A 13,527-nucleotide genomic window follows, 5' to 3' on the forward strand; every position below is an offset into this window, starting at 1 on the left:
AGTGTCTCACACTTGCTAGGTAAGCACTCAACCACTGAGCTACATCCCCAGCCCTCCCATGCAGTTTTGAATAGGGCAACTAAGCAAATATTTTAACCCAAAGCTACAGGAGTCTTGGAGAAATTTTGATGCCTAGGATTTGTTCATGATGCAGCCAGTGCCATATGAATGTTAAACACAGCCTCATTAAATTCTGATCTATCTCCTTACCTCCATGAAAAAAGTGACCTTTAAGTGTCAGCCTCTCACTTCATTTTCAATATGGGGAAGCGAGTCACTGACTGGTCATTTAAATGCTTAAATGTTGACATGGAAGACACTAACATGTTTCATCAAGTAGTGCAGACATGACATAAAGTATGATCAGTGGAAACAGACTGAAAAAAATCCAGATTTTTTGCAACAATATTATAACTTAAAAAATGAAAAAGATGATTCATACTCTCAAGAGATATAAAATTTGTACAAATGTGAGTACCACAAGCACAGGGAATGAACTAGCATATTCTACGCTTTTAAGGAAAATAAACACCAAACAGGTAAAGTTAAGCTGGAAAAGACATTATTATACCCATGACCTTTTAGAATGAAGTACTAGGATCTGATAGAAAAATCTAGAATAGAATACCTGAGATGGGCCCCCATGGACAAGAGTGCCTTCAGGAGAGAAGAGACAGGCATCCAAGACAAATGTTACCTTTTTTTGTAATCTGGCACAGGGTCAAAGCAAGAATGTTTAAGCAAGTTGAGTGGAAAAAGAGACTGAGAAGTTTCTCTACCTTTAACTCTCTGTTAAAAGCCACTGGACAAAACGATGAAATACTCATTTATTGGGAGGATTTATTTTATCTTATACCAAAGTGACTTTTTTTACTTAAAAGATTTAAATGCATTAATTAAAGGCACTGAAATTACAAAAAAAAAAAGTGATTTATTTTCATTGACTGTTTCAGAACAGACTACTTTAAAAGATATAACAAGCTAACATCAATTCAAGATGAATTTGAGGACTACAGTCCAACTTCCGTTAATTAAAAGGATAACAAGTATAAGTAAGCATTAAACTATGTAACCAAAATACTGTCAATGTAATTAGTAAAATTGAAGGCAATATCATTCTTTCTTTTTCTTTTAACCTTAAAAATGAACTCATTTCCAGACATGGTGTTGCATGCCTTAATCCCAGTGACTCCAGAGGCTGTAGCTGAAGTATCCTAAATTCAAGGCCAGCCTCAGCAATTTAGCAAGACCCTAAGGAACTTAACAAGACCCTGTCTTTAAAATAGATAAATAGATAGATAAATAGATAGATAGATAGAAGATAGATAGATAGATAGATAGGTAGATGGATAGGTAGATATGGCTGGGGATATATCTCAGTGGTAAAGCACCCCTAGATTCAATTCCCAGTACCAAGAGGGGTTAAAAAAAAAAAAGGAACTTATAGTATGTAGCACATCTGCAGTTGTATATTACAACATTTTGTAACTAGAATAATTACACAGCTCTTGAAGACACAGGAATGAACAAGTCATGTAATTTTCCATACCATGATGTTCCAGCATAATCAAAGTACTATAAAAATAAATAAATAAAAAATGAGGGCTGGGGATGTGGCTAAAGCAGCAGCGTGCTCACCTGGCATGCGTGCGGCCCGGGTTCGATCCTCAGCACCACATACAAACAAAGATGTTGTGTCCGCTGAAAACTAAAAAAATAAATAAATATTAAAAAAAAATTCTCTCTCTCTGTCTCACTCTCTCTTTAAAAAAAAAAAAAAAAATGAGGGCTGTTTCACTGATGGTATGACTAGCAGGGCATTAGCCAATGCACTTTTCCAGTAAGGAATCTAATCAACAGACATAGTGATAAACAGAATTTTCCTTAGTAAAATCTCCAACTTCATATCTTTACACTTGAGAGAAACATATGGTTCAGTCCTTACAGACTTAGCAGTAGTGGGAGGCCTGTGAAAACTGCTCGCAGCCACAACCTAGAGCACATTTTTAGGGCTTCTTTCAGAACTTACTTGAGAACTTCCTCTCTTTCTAATGCCAAATACAGATGGGGTTCTATTTTATTCACTTGCATCATTTTTCATTATAATCAATGTGAATATTAAAGGATATTTTTATTTCTACCAAGAAAAACAAACTGCCACAGACCGTTTGTACAACTGATAAAAGAAGAAAGAAAAAAAAATCTGGTCCTCCTACTTTTTATTGCACCAATTTGGCAAATGGTTTTCAAAAAATCAGGTTTAGTTGTGCACAAGTTCTATCTTCCTTTGCTATTCTCACATTTTCAAATCCCATTTCTTTATTTTACTCTACGATCACATTGCTTTCTGCTTCTGGCATTACCAGACTTGAATACACATCTGTCTATATAGCATGTTTATAATCCTGACCATTCAGACCCTAAACACAGATCCTCATACAACAAAAAGCAAACAAAGACAAAGACCTCCTGCCCCACCAAAAAAAAAAAAAAAAAAAAAAAAAATCAACAATAAAACAAAAAGAGCAAGGTGGGAGAATACGGGGTACGAAGCAAAGGAATTGTAATTTTGGAGCCCAATACAGGGGTCCAGATGTTGGCACTGGGACACTCTCTCATATTACAGTGGATACAAAGATGAATCACAAATATGGAAGCCTAATTCCTTTAAAATATTACCTCATGTATCCCCAAGCCCCAGAGAAAAGGTGGGGCAGGCATGGGGCAAAGGCTGTGTCAGTTTTTGCAGTTTTATGTCTGGTGATGAAAATAATTTTCTTGTGAAGCTAATGAAGTTTAAGCTTTGGTGTCCTTTACTCATATGGACCTAAGAAAGCCCTAGCACTGTGTTCGCATGGTCGAATACATTTGTAAAATTTGCAAAAGTAAGATATTTTAAGTGCAGTCATAACCCATATAATGTCCCCACCCCCCACTGAGCTGCTTATACTTCTCCACATGGCACAGGGTGGGAGTCACTGCAAGTATATTCAGCTCAGGGACAATTGAGTTGGAAATACATCTAGTTTGGGTTTAGTGGGAATGTTCATGGGTTTGTAGTTTCCTCTGACTAAACTCATCCATGACATAGGATGTGTTATGGCCCAAAGACAAAGTGGGCAGAGGTTGTATTATGATATGAACATATCCTGTAAAAGATAGCATAAAATTACATGAGAAATGGAATAGAGGCTAAGTTTGAAATGTATAGAACCAGAAGCTCAGCTGGTAATTTTATATGTATATACTAGAATTACAAGTGGAGAATTAATTTCTTTTCAATGGTAAACAAAGTAAAAATTCTCTTCTGCATGGAATGAACTTGACTTACATCTCTTTTATAATGATAAATGCATTATTCTTATGTTTGGATCTGGAATGTCCCCAAAAGCTCATGTGTTGGAAACTTGGTCCTCAATACAGCAAGGTTCAGAGGTGGGTCCTATAGCCAATGATTAGAGCACTGACCTCATCAATGGATGAATTCATTTGTGGGATGAAACCATTGATAGTTGAATGGACTACTGGGAGGTAAAAACTAGTTGGAGGAAGTAAGCCTCTAGGGGCACACCCTGGAAGGGTTTATCTAGTCCCTGGACCCTTCTCTTCTTTCTTTCTCTTTGTGCTTACAGGCTTCCATGAATTGAGCAAATTTCCTCTGCCATACCCTTCTGCCATGATGTTCTGCCTCATCTCAGGCTCAGAGCAATGGAGTTGGCCAATCATGGCCTGAGACCTCAGAAACCATGAACACCAAATAAATTTTTCCTTCTTTAAGTTGTTCTTTTTTTTTTTTTTTTTAAATTTTTTATTTGTTTTAACTAATACATGACTGACAGTAGAATGTATTTAGGTACTTTGATATATCATATATAGATGGGATATAATTTCTCATTTTCCTGAGTGTACATGTTGCAGAATCATATTGGTCATATCACATATATACATACAGTAATAATGTCTGTTTCATTCTACTATCTTTCCTATCCCCATATCCCCTTCACTCCCCTCCCTTCAATCCCCTCCCATCACTCCCCTCTACCTAATCTAAGGTAATGCTATTCTTCCCTAGTGCTCCCCTCAACCCGTACCTTATTGTGAATTAGCATCAGCCTTTGGTTTTGTGGGATTGGCTTATTTCGCTTAGCATGATGTTCTCCAACTCCAACCATACTGCTTTCCATAGTGGTTGCACCAATTTGCAGTCCCACCAGCAATGTATGAGTATGCCTTTTCTAGCCATGCTAGAGACTCTCCTCTATTTTATTTGTATAGAAAAAAATTTTTTTAATGTGGTGCTGAGGATCGAACCCAGTGCCTCACAAATGCAAGGCAAATGCTCTGTCACTGAGCCACAACCCCAACCCCTATAGAAAATATTTATATTATTGTCACATAGAAAGATGATCCAGAGGGCTGGGGATGTGGTTCAGGCGGTAGCGCGCTCGCCTGGCATGCGTGCGGCCCGGGTTCGATCCTCAGCACCACATACAAAAAAAAAACCAAAGATGTTGTGTCCACCGAAAGCTAAAAAATAAATAATAATAATAAATAAAAAAAAAAAAAGAAAGATGATCCAGAAATAAGTAGATGAAAATATAGGGAAATATTTTCGAGATATGTCAGAAAAGTTAATAAGAATATTCTGTCATTTTTCTGAGTTTTATAAATTTAGAGATATTTGTAGCTTTTAGAAGCTTTAATTTGTTACAATTTCTTTTCTCTACTCGCTATTATACCCAGTTTGGGTCTATAATTAATTTTTTTAACAAGGGCTCCCAGATTACACAAGCTTCAGGTCATACAAAGCCTAGAGTTGCCTTTGTCCTGTGCTCAGTTCAGAACCTAGTAAATTAGGTGTTTGTTGGCAGAATCACTCTTCCTGTGGACTCAAGGTTAATGATTCAGGTCAGCCTGTGCTGAGGGTTTTTAGTGCATCCAGCCTCTATCCTTGATCAGTTTGGGAATCCTGGTGGTACCAACCTGCCACAGAGATTCTGAATCTATCCTGTGGGAAGCTAAGATGGCAGAGACAAAGAAATTGAGGCTACAGACTAATATATGGTTTTACAGTCAAGAAATATAGTTGTGTTTTCACTCTGGATGTGTACTGAAGTTAATAAAAAGAAATTTTTCCAAAGAGTCTCCAAAGAGTATGCAAATTAATTTTCATGTGTTTAGAAATGTACTCCTCTGTGTTATGTTTCTCATTTGAAGAAAATAGTTACTCTTCCTACCCTTTAAACTGTATAATGTGAAACATATGTGAGTAGGATTACATCAAGTCCCAAGATATCAATGTTTGGAAGTGACTGAAGTGTTCCATATAGAGTTCCAAGTTAAAATACTTTAACTTGAATTAACATGCACATTGTGACCTGATATTGTTATTCTACTCATGTTCCCACTTGACAATTATTTCCAGCCCGAAGGAATATTTAACCTCAAAATTTCTAGATTGCTTCACTTGCACCAAGGCCAGAAGTCTAGGAAATTCTATTTTTTTTTTTTTTGTATGTGTGTGTGTGAGGGTATAAGTGGGGATTGAACTTAGGGGCACTTGACCACTGAGCCACATCCCCAGCCCTATTTTCTATCTTATTTAGAGACAGGATCTCACTGAGTTGCTCAGCGCCTCACTTTTGCTGAGGCTGGCTTTGAACTCACAATCCTCCTGCCTCAGTCTCCCCAGCCACTGGGATTACAGGCATGTGCCACCTTGCCTAGCCAAATTCTCTTAACTGAAGACAAAGTCTAGATACATGGTTGGGTGAACTGCTTCCTGATGTAGTCTAAGGCACCAGCAACTAGAACTAGATCCACCTCTCAGCCCAGGAGATCTCGATGGGAGAGATGGGAATAGACAGTCCTTGCTCAGGGTGTTGGGGGAAAGCATAGAGCTACACAATATCTAAAGGAAATGACAATAGATGAGTCAAACAGCTGATGTCATGGGTTTGATACTCAGAGTACGGTATCCCCAAAAGGAGAAAATGTGGAACCCAGAGGAAAGCAGTTTAGAAGTTCAAATGAGAGACTCAGTATCAGGGATGCCTATTAATAGGTAATGAAATAATAGCTACCTGGCTGGTATTCAGAGACAAGCTCCAGTCCCTGGGAAGGGGTGATTGTAAAGAATGATAATAACAACCCAAGATTCTGTTGAGGATATGAAATCAGGTACCAGCCATAGGGGAGCAAGGCAGAACCTCTATTAACCAACCTAAAGCATAAGCAGGTAGACAAGTGGATCTTAGAGACTATGACAGAAACTTATCAGAGCTTAAGAGCTGGACCAGCAACAAAGGTAACTTGATGCTGAATCTCACAATATTGACTACAGTCCCTTGTATCTCTTCTGATGGAGGTCTGAACAGCAGGATGAGCTGACCTCATGGTTAGGACCAAGGGGACTTTGCTGAGGGAAGTAGAGGGCTGCAGAGACTTGGAACCAGGTAGCGCCTGATGGATGACGCATGATGAAGTAAAGGAAGGTCCTACACATGTACAGGGCTTTTGGAATAATTCATTGAAATTTAGAAACAAAAGGAAGATTATTTGTTAATCTTTTGTGCTACTTCTATGAAAAAGAAGGCCTTTTAACATGGAGAAATATTTTTGGTGGGAGAAATATTCAGATTTTTAAAACATTCTTTCAGCTTTTCTTTAATAATAATAATAATAATAATAATAATGTTAAAACAGACTATAGCTAAGAATTCTCTCTCTCTCTCTTTTTTTTCAAATTCAGAATGGATTAAGTTAGGATAGGGAAAGCTACTTTCTCTTCCAAGACATGGATTTAGCAATTGTTTGACACAAATTCATCACCTAGGAAGCTGCTCAGCACATTTTTTTTTCTCTCTTGACTCACTGCCTGATTTATCAGGGAGATAGGCTATACCAATTCTGGATGTCACTGGGGTCCTCATTTACCCCTTCATACCATTTTCAGTTCCTAGGGCTCAAGGAGGGAAGACACCAGAAGATTCAAAATATCATAAATGGAATTTAGAATTAGGCTTGTAGCCATAGACCTGGTATGTGATGAGCTCTGGTTGATCATAGTTAACCCTTAACCCTGCGTGCAAGCTAAGTTTCTATTACTGGGTATTAACCTCAGTTCCTCAGTTAGTATTATAATTCCTTGTGGGATGGAGACTTATATGGAGACCCAGTCTAGCAGTTAATACATGGCTATCTCTGGATTTTAGCCTCTAAAAGACAATTCTATTATGTCTCCAGCTTCTGCCTAGGGCTCTGTTTTGAAGATGAATGATAACCCTAAGCCATGGAAATGGTGTCTGTTTATTTTGGAGCATTACTTGGTGCCTGAATATCTGCCTACAATAACATTGCGTTTGGCAACCTCTCACACTTAGACACTTAAAAGAATCATGATCATGAAGGCTACCACCTGATAATGCCTGAACCCCCTTGTCCATTTTTTTCACCTAGAGTATTAGAAAGGATCTCCATAATGTGTTGTATGGTGAGACAATAAACAAACAAACCAAAAAAAAAAAACAAAAAACAAAAACAAAAAAAAAAAGAAAGAAAAAAAAAGAAAAGAAAAGAAAAGAAAAAAGAAAGGCAAGGAGTTGGAACCTGACAGACTTAGAGTTGATCTAGTTATGCCACTTAATTTTAGATAATATTGTAAGCTTGTTCCTCATGTATAAAAATGAGAATGATTCCTACTCCTATGACCAACTGTTAAAATTACATGAGATAAATATAAAGCATCTCTTATAGTGTCTGCATATAAAAGTTACTTAACAAATGACTGCTATCATAATTACTAGCAAAAGTAAGGAAAAAAATAAATTAATTCATCTAACAAATATTTAGTGCCTATTTGCTGCCAAGTATTATATTGAGCTCTGGAAGTAAAAAGGCAATAAAGACATGGTCTTCTAATCAATAAATAGATATCTTCAACATAATATGCTATGGATAATGCAATGACACTTTTTAGCCTGGGTGATACAGATCTACATTAGATGAATGTTAGTGGTAGATCAGAGGACAGTGAGGAGGGTGCCATTCTTTCAGGCTGAAGAAATAATGGTTGGAAAATAGTGGGCATCTAAACTGGTGATGATTCTAGAAGAACATCCTAAAAAAAAAAAAAAGAGCTGAAAGTGGGTTCTGTGAAATGTGCTCCTGGAAGAGTGTGAAAGAGCTTGGCGCATTGGGAAATTGCAAGTAGTGGCTGGAATATGGACTGGGAGCAGAGAGGTGAGTCACCAAAGGAAATGGAAAGAAAACGGTGTCTTTCATGACTCTTGTGGCTGGGCTAAGGAGTTTGGGATTAAACCTAACAACTCTGAATGGGTGATGATAGATTCAAGCAGAGGTACAACATGATCAGATTTGTGTTTTAGAAAAAGATTCCAGAGCTTCCATGAATGACATCAGGAATTAAAATAACACTGAAAACAAAGGCAGAATCACCATGATAGAGGCCCTTGTGCTACGCTAGAAGCATATTCTTTTATTTTAATCCTGTAGTGAAAATATTATGCTAAAATGACTTAAAAGCATTAAGGTAATGAAAAGAAAATAGTTTTGGAATAAAATGTATTTTAGTTTGGGCTTCTGATTTATTAAAAGACATCACTTAACATCTTTAAACATGAGTAAAATCGAAGTCCAGGATCCCCATATGTATTCCCACACCTATGATTATCTTAACACCTAAGCATGGAACCCAGGTAGTCACAGGCTGGCTGAAAATTACTTTATAAATAAAAGTCATTTAATGTGAAATGTTTAGTCTTTCCAGAACCAGTGTAAATTCATGTGTACATTGAACTCTATAAATATTGACAATCTAAGAAATTCTTAAAATTCTCAATTTTATAAACTACTAATCACATAGTATATGATAGGAATATCACACTACCATTTTTTGGATGTTGGCAGGATATTTAATTTTTGAGCAGTAGTTGTAAAATAATTTAAGGGAACTGAATTATAATTAAAGGAGACCGTTGTATCAGTCATACAGATGAAATATTAAATCAGAGATGTTAGTTATTGCTTCTTAATGTCATTGAATTGATGGAGGACTCTACTTTCAGCCTTCTTATCATCTGACTAGCAAATATTCTCATTGTTTGAAATTTGAGTTGGGGCATTCTGCTATTGTTTTTGAAAACAATAGAGAATTTACTACCAGAATGTGAAATGCTGCAAATAACACTCCCCAAATTGTGGAACTGGATGAATGTTAGTGATAGATCAGAGAGGATAGTGAGGAGGGTGCCATTTTTTTCAGGCTGAAGAAATAGTGGTTGGAAAATATTTCACTGAACTATCACTTAGTACCTGAGACAAAACCTTCTGAGATTTGAGTGTTAGGGAAAATAGTAGTTAGAACAAGAATGTTGGTGTGTGAGGACTGCCTCTTTCACTAAAAACCAAAAATAGAAAAGCTTAGGCTAAAAACGGAGAAGGACATGGGTGCCAGTTGTAGAAAATAAACTTACTTGCCAAAGTTAATCCTAAATATCTGCTTTTAAAAATCTACACTGGACAAAGGTAACTAGTTTTGTTTTGTTTTTGTCCAAGATAGGACTACAAATCTCCACTTGAATCCATTGTTTTCAATGTACTGAGGCAGAGGTCATCAAAATGTGGACCAGGGGAAATAGATAAATCTCAGAGAGGTGTCTGTGGCTAGAACACTGGGGTTGCCAGACCTGAAGACTGGTTCCCTAGCAGTACTTCCTGGTTTTTGGAATTGCCTAAAAGAAAAGAAATTGGAATTCACTAAGTTTTAAAGAGAATTGTCTAATAAATAAATTCTAAGCCTGTTGAACAAGCCACAACAATGACCCACCCTGTGACAATTCAGTCTCTAAGGGACTCTTAAAGGTCCCCAAACTCATACTAACAGGAAGGGTTAAAATTTCTACCACTGTCTCAAATGTGGCCAAAGAAGGCAATGAACAAGGAAGGTGTTCCCAGAGGACTGAACTAAGGGTTTCAGAGAGCAATAGATTCTAGAAAACAGAATCAGAGGTGACCAAATCTCTCTTCTTTCTAATAGGACATGATATGAGATACATACAGATCAATGTCCATCCAGTGTCACTTTCCATTTTCACCTTCTCAAATGATAGTTTTAATTGTTGTTATCCTTTCCCGCTATCATATTTTAAATGTGTTTTGTATGGAAAACTTGTTGTTAAGTCATGGGACCCTGGTTCACAAGAAGCCAAGGCCAAACCTGGCAGAGAGATCTTAGAGCTGGATGTAGTTGCTGGCTGAGACTTTGGATTGCTTCCCTGTGGGGAAGAATTGAATGTGTCTCATGTTCTCATGTAGACATTTTTTAGATTCTATGTGTGGGAGGTATGAAGCTAGACTAACCATATATGATACTATTGGCTGTCTACTCCGCTTCCATTTCCTCTTCATCTTTATTGTTGAAAGAACCCTACTTTTGTTCAGATACTCACCTCTCTCTTTGTGTCCATGTGCATCAGGAGGCATTGATTGCTTCCAAAAAGTAAATCCTGATTCATCTAACCCAAACAAGTTTCTCCCATTTCCTTTGCTGGTAGCTGTTATAGACATGGGTCGGCTCAGCATTGAGTCAGGAGGAAAAGCCTGTTGAAAGCCTTCTGATAAAGGTTTTCCTACTTAAAAAAAAAAAATAGAAGAAAGCCACAGCTTCTTGCTGTATGCTGAAATTTATCCTGTCGAGTTATGAAGCATGCATTTGCTACAGCTATTACATGATCATAAGGAGAGTTTTTATTAAGGAGAGGGAAACAATGGGGAAAAAAGGGTCCTTTATAGGTTGAATTAAATAGTCTTAAAGTTTCTCTACCTCAGGGTTTCTGGTCAGGTGTAATCATAAATATCCTATTACTTAACTCTATCTAAATTGAGGGTATCTTTTTTTGCAGTTCAAAGCATTCTCATGGATCTATCTATCTCACCCTTTGAGTGCTGTTTCAACCTGATTAATTTTTTCAATATAAAATTCCCTAGAGGTAGCTCATTGAAGCTGAAGCCTGGACACTAACTTGGATGCTGGATTCAAGTGTAATTTTTTAGAGCATGAATGCATTTATTCAGTTATACTGCAAGAATAGTAATTCGGACTCTAGTTTTTTAGTATCTGTTATAGGTTCAGTTGTATCCTTCCTTATCAACAAAATTCATAGGGTGAAATCCTAAAATCCCAATATCTCAGAATGTGGCCTTATTTGGTTATAGGGTCTTTCATTTCTTTGTTTGTTTTATAGTATTTGTTAATTGTTTATTTACCAAGAAAAACTATTCTTTAGCTCACATATTCATGTTTTATAGTTCAGGAGTGAAAGTCAGTACAAAATTCTAAGGACCTCAATCCAAAGAAATTTTTAATATTCTAAAATCACTTTGCACTCTGAAAGATTCCACCCCTCCTCATCTCCTCAAAAATCTTTCGTGGGGGCTAGGGTTATGGCTCAGTGGTAGAGCACTCGCCTAGCATGCACAAGGCAGTGGGTTCAATCCTCAGCACCACAGAAATGTAAAATAAAGATATTGTGTCCACCTAAAACTAAAAAAAAAAAAACATTAAAAAAAATCTTTCATGGAATCATAATTTCTGTAGAAATCGCATATGCCTTCTTACTTGGTTCAGCCACACCAAACTTATAGAGAGCTGCAACCCCCAGGGCAACCGTGAATGCTCCAACAATATGAAACTGCAGATGCCTGGCCAGAAGACCCCACATCTGAGGTTTCGCCAAAGCGCTGGAAGCCATGGCAGTTACTGTCCTCCACACCAATGTCCTTCCCTGTAGATGGAGAAAATGATTATAGGGTCTTTATTAATTTTAATAAAGTTAAATGAGGCCCGGGTTGGGATTGTGGCTCAGTGGCAGAGTGCTTGCCTAGCATGAGTGAGGCACTGGGTTCAATCCTCAGCACCACATATAAATAAAATAAAGTTCATTGACAACTAAAAAAAAACAAACAGGGCCATTATTGTAGGCCCTCATATGACTGTGTATATATAAGAAGAGGAAACGTAGAGGGAAAACATTGTGAGGAAACATAGAGAAGGCAGCCATCTCAAGCCTAGGAGAGTGGCATGGAACAGATCCTTCCCTCCAGCCTTCAGAAGAAGTCTAGCATCTTCATCTCAGACATCTGGCCTCAGACATCTGTTGTTTAAGCCAATTTGTGGTACTATGTCATGACAGCCCTAGCAAACTAATATGCATTTGTGACACTGCTTCTCAAAACAAGAACAAAGTTTTTCTTAAATTTAGCAAATAGCATATCCAATGTTAAAATGCCTCTTGTTCACTTAATTATCGGACTTAATTTGATAAGCTTTTTATTGAGGGACTACTATATACCAGAATTTATTAAATGCTAGGTTAACAGAGACAAATAAAATATTTACACTCTGCTCTCAAAGATCTCAGTTGCATATAGTCTACTGTGTGGTTATTAATTTAAACTAATGAATAGAAAAAATTATTATCAAAACCTTTAAAAGAAACTATATAGGGCTGGGGATGTGGCTCAAGCGGTAGCGCGCTCGCCTGGCATGCGTGCGGCCTGGGTTCGATCCTCAGCACCACATACAAACAAAGATGTTGTGTCCGCCGAAAACTAAAAAATAAATATTAAAAATTCTCTCTCTCTCTCTCTCTCTCTCTTTAAAAAAACAAAAAAACTATATATTATTCAATAAGCCATATGCCATTTGCAGACCATTGTTGTGAATGCATTAAAGCAGATTTCTATAAATGAACCCGATAAATAAATATTATGTTCATGAGAGGAATAAGATTTTATTAATCTTAAAATATTTGACAATTCAAATTGGCTTTTCTAATTGGGCTTAGTGAGACATTATCCAAATGATTTATAATAAATCATTTTTAAAAAGTTGCTCAAAAATCAAAACTATTCGAAGATTTCATTTCATTCCTGTCATAATGGCAGCTATTATGAAAACAGCAATAATTGTTGGCGAGGATGTGGGGAAAAAGGTACACTCATACAGTGCTTGTGGGACTGCAAATTGGTGCAGCCAATATGGAAAGCAGTATGGAGATTCCTTAGAAAACTGGGAATGGAACCACCATTTGACCCAGCTATCCCTCTCCTTGGTCTATACCCAAAGGACTTAAAAACAGCATACTATAAGGACACAACCACATCAATGTTTATAGCAGCACAATTTACAATAGCTAAACTGTGCAACCAACCTATAAGCCCTTCAGTAAATGAATGGATTAAAAATGTGGCATATATACACAATGGAATATTCCTCAGCAATAAAGAGAATAAAATCATGGCATTTGCAGGTAAATTGATGGAGTTAGAGAAGATAATGCTAAGTGAAGTTAGCCAATCCCCAAAAAATAAATGCCGAATGTTTTCTCTGATATAAGGAGGGTGATTCATAGTGGGTAGGGAGGGGGAGCATAGGAGGAATAGATGAACTCTAGATAGGGCAGAGGGGTGAGAGGATAAGGAAATGATGGTGGGATGTGATGGTCC

The 13,527-nt window shown here is 37.2% G+C and overlaps 1 protein-coding gene across 24 annotated transcripts in view; it reads right to left on the minus strand.

Moving 5' to 3' along the window:
* Wdpcp (WD repeat containing planar cell polarity effector) overlaps positions 1 to 13,527 on the minus strand; it is a 519,910-nt gene that overhangs the window by 487,223 nt on the left and 19,160 nt on the right. For 18 of the 24 annotated variants that reach the window (XR_013088670.2, XR_013088671.2, XM_076833808.2 and 15 more), the window contains exon 2: positions 1,639 to 1,708. The exons of 5 other annotated variants lie outside the window; for them this stretch is intronic. The gene's annotated coding sequence lies outside the window, so the exon portion shown is untranslated. Of the gene's footprint in view, positions 1 to 1,638; positions 1,709 to 10,469; positions 10,644 to 13,527 lie in introns of those variants that run through there. One more of the 24 variants, XM_076833802.2, reaches the window with a different exon arrangement.

Source organism: Callospermophilus lateralis, chromosome 14 (genome assembly GCF_048772815.1).
Source record: "Callospermophilus lateralis isolate mCalLat2 chromosome 14, mCalLat2.hap1, whole genome shotgun sequence".
NCBI lineage: Eukaryota > Metazoa > Chordata > Mammalia > Rodentia > Sciuridae > Callospermophilus > Callospermophilus lateralis.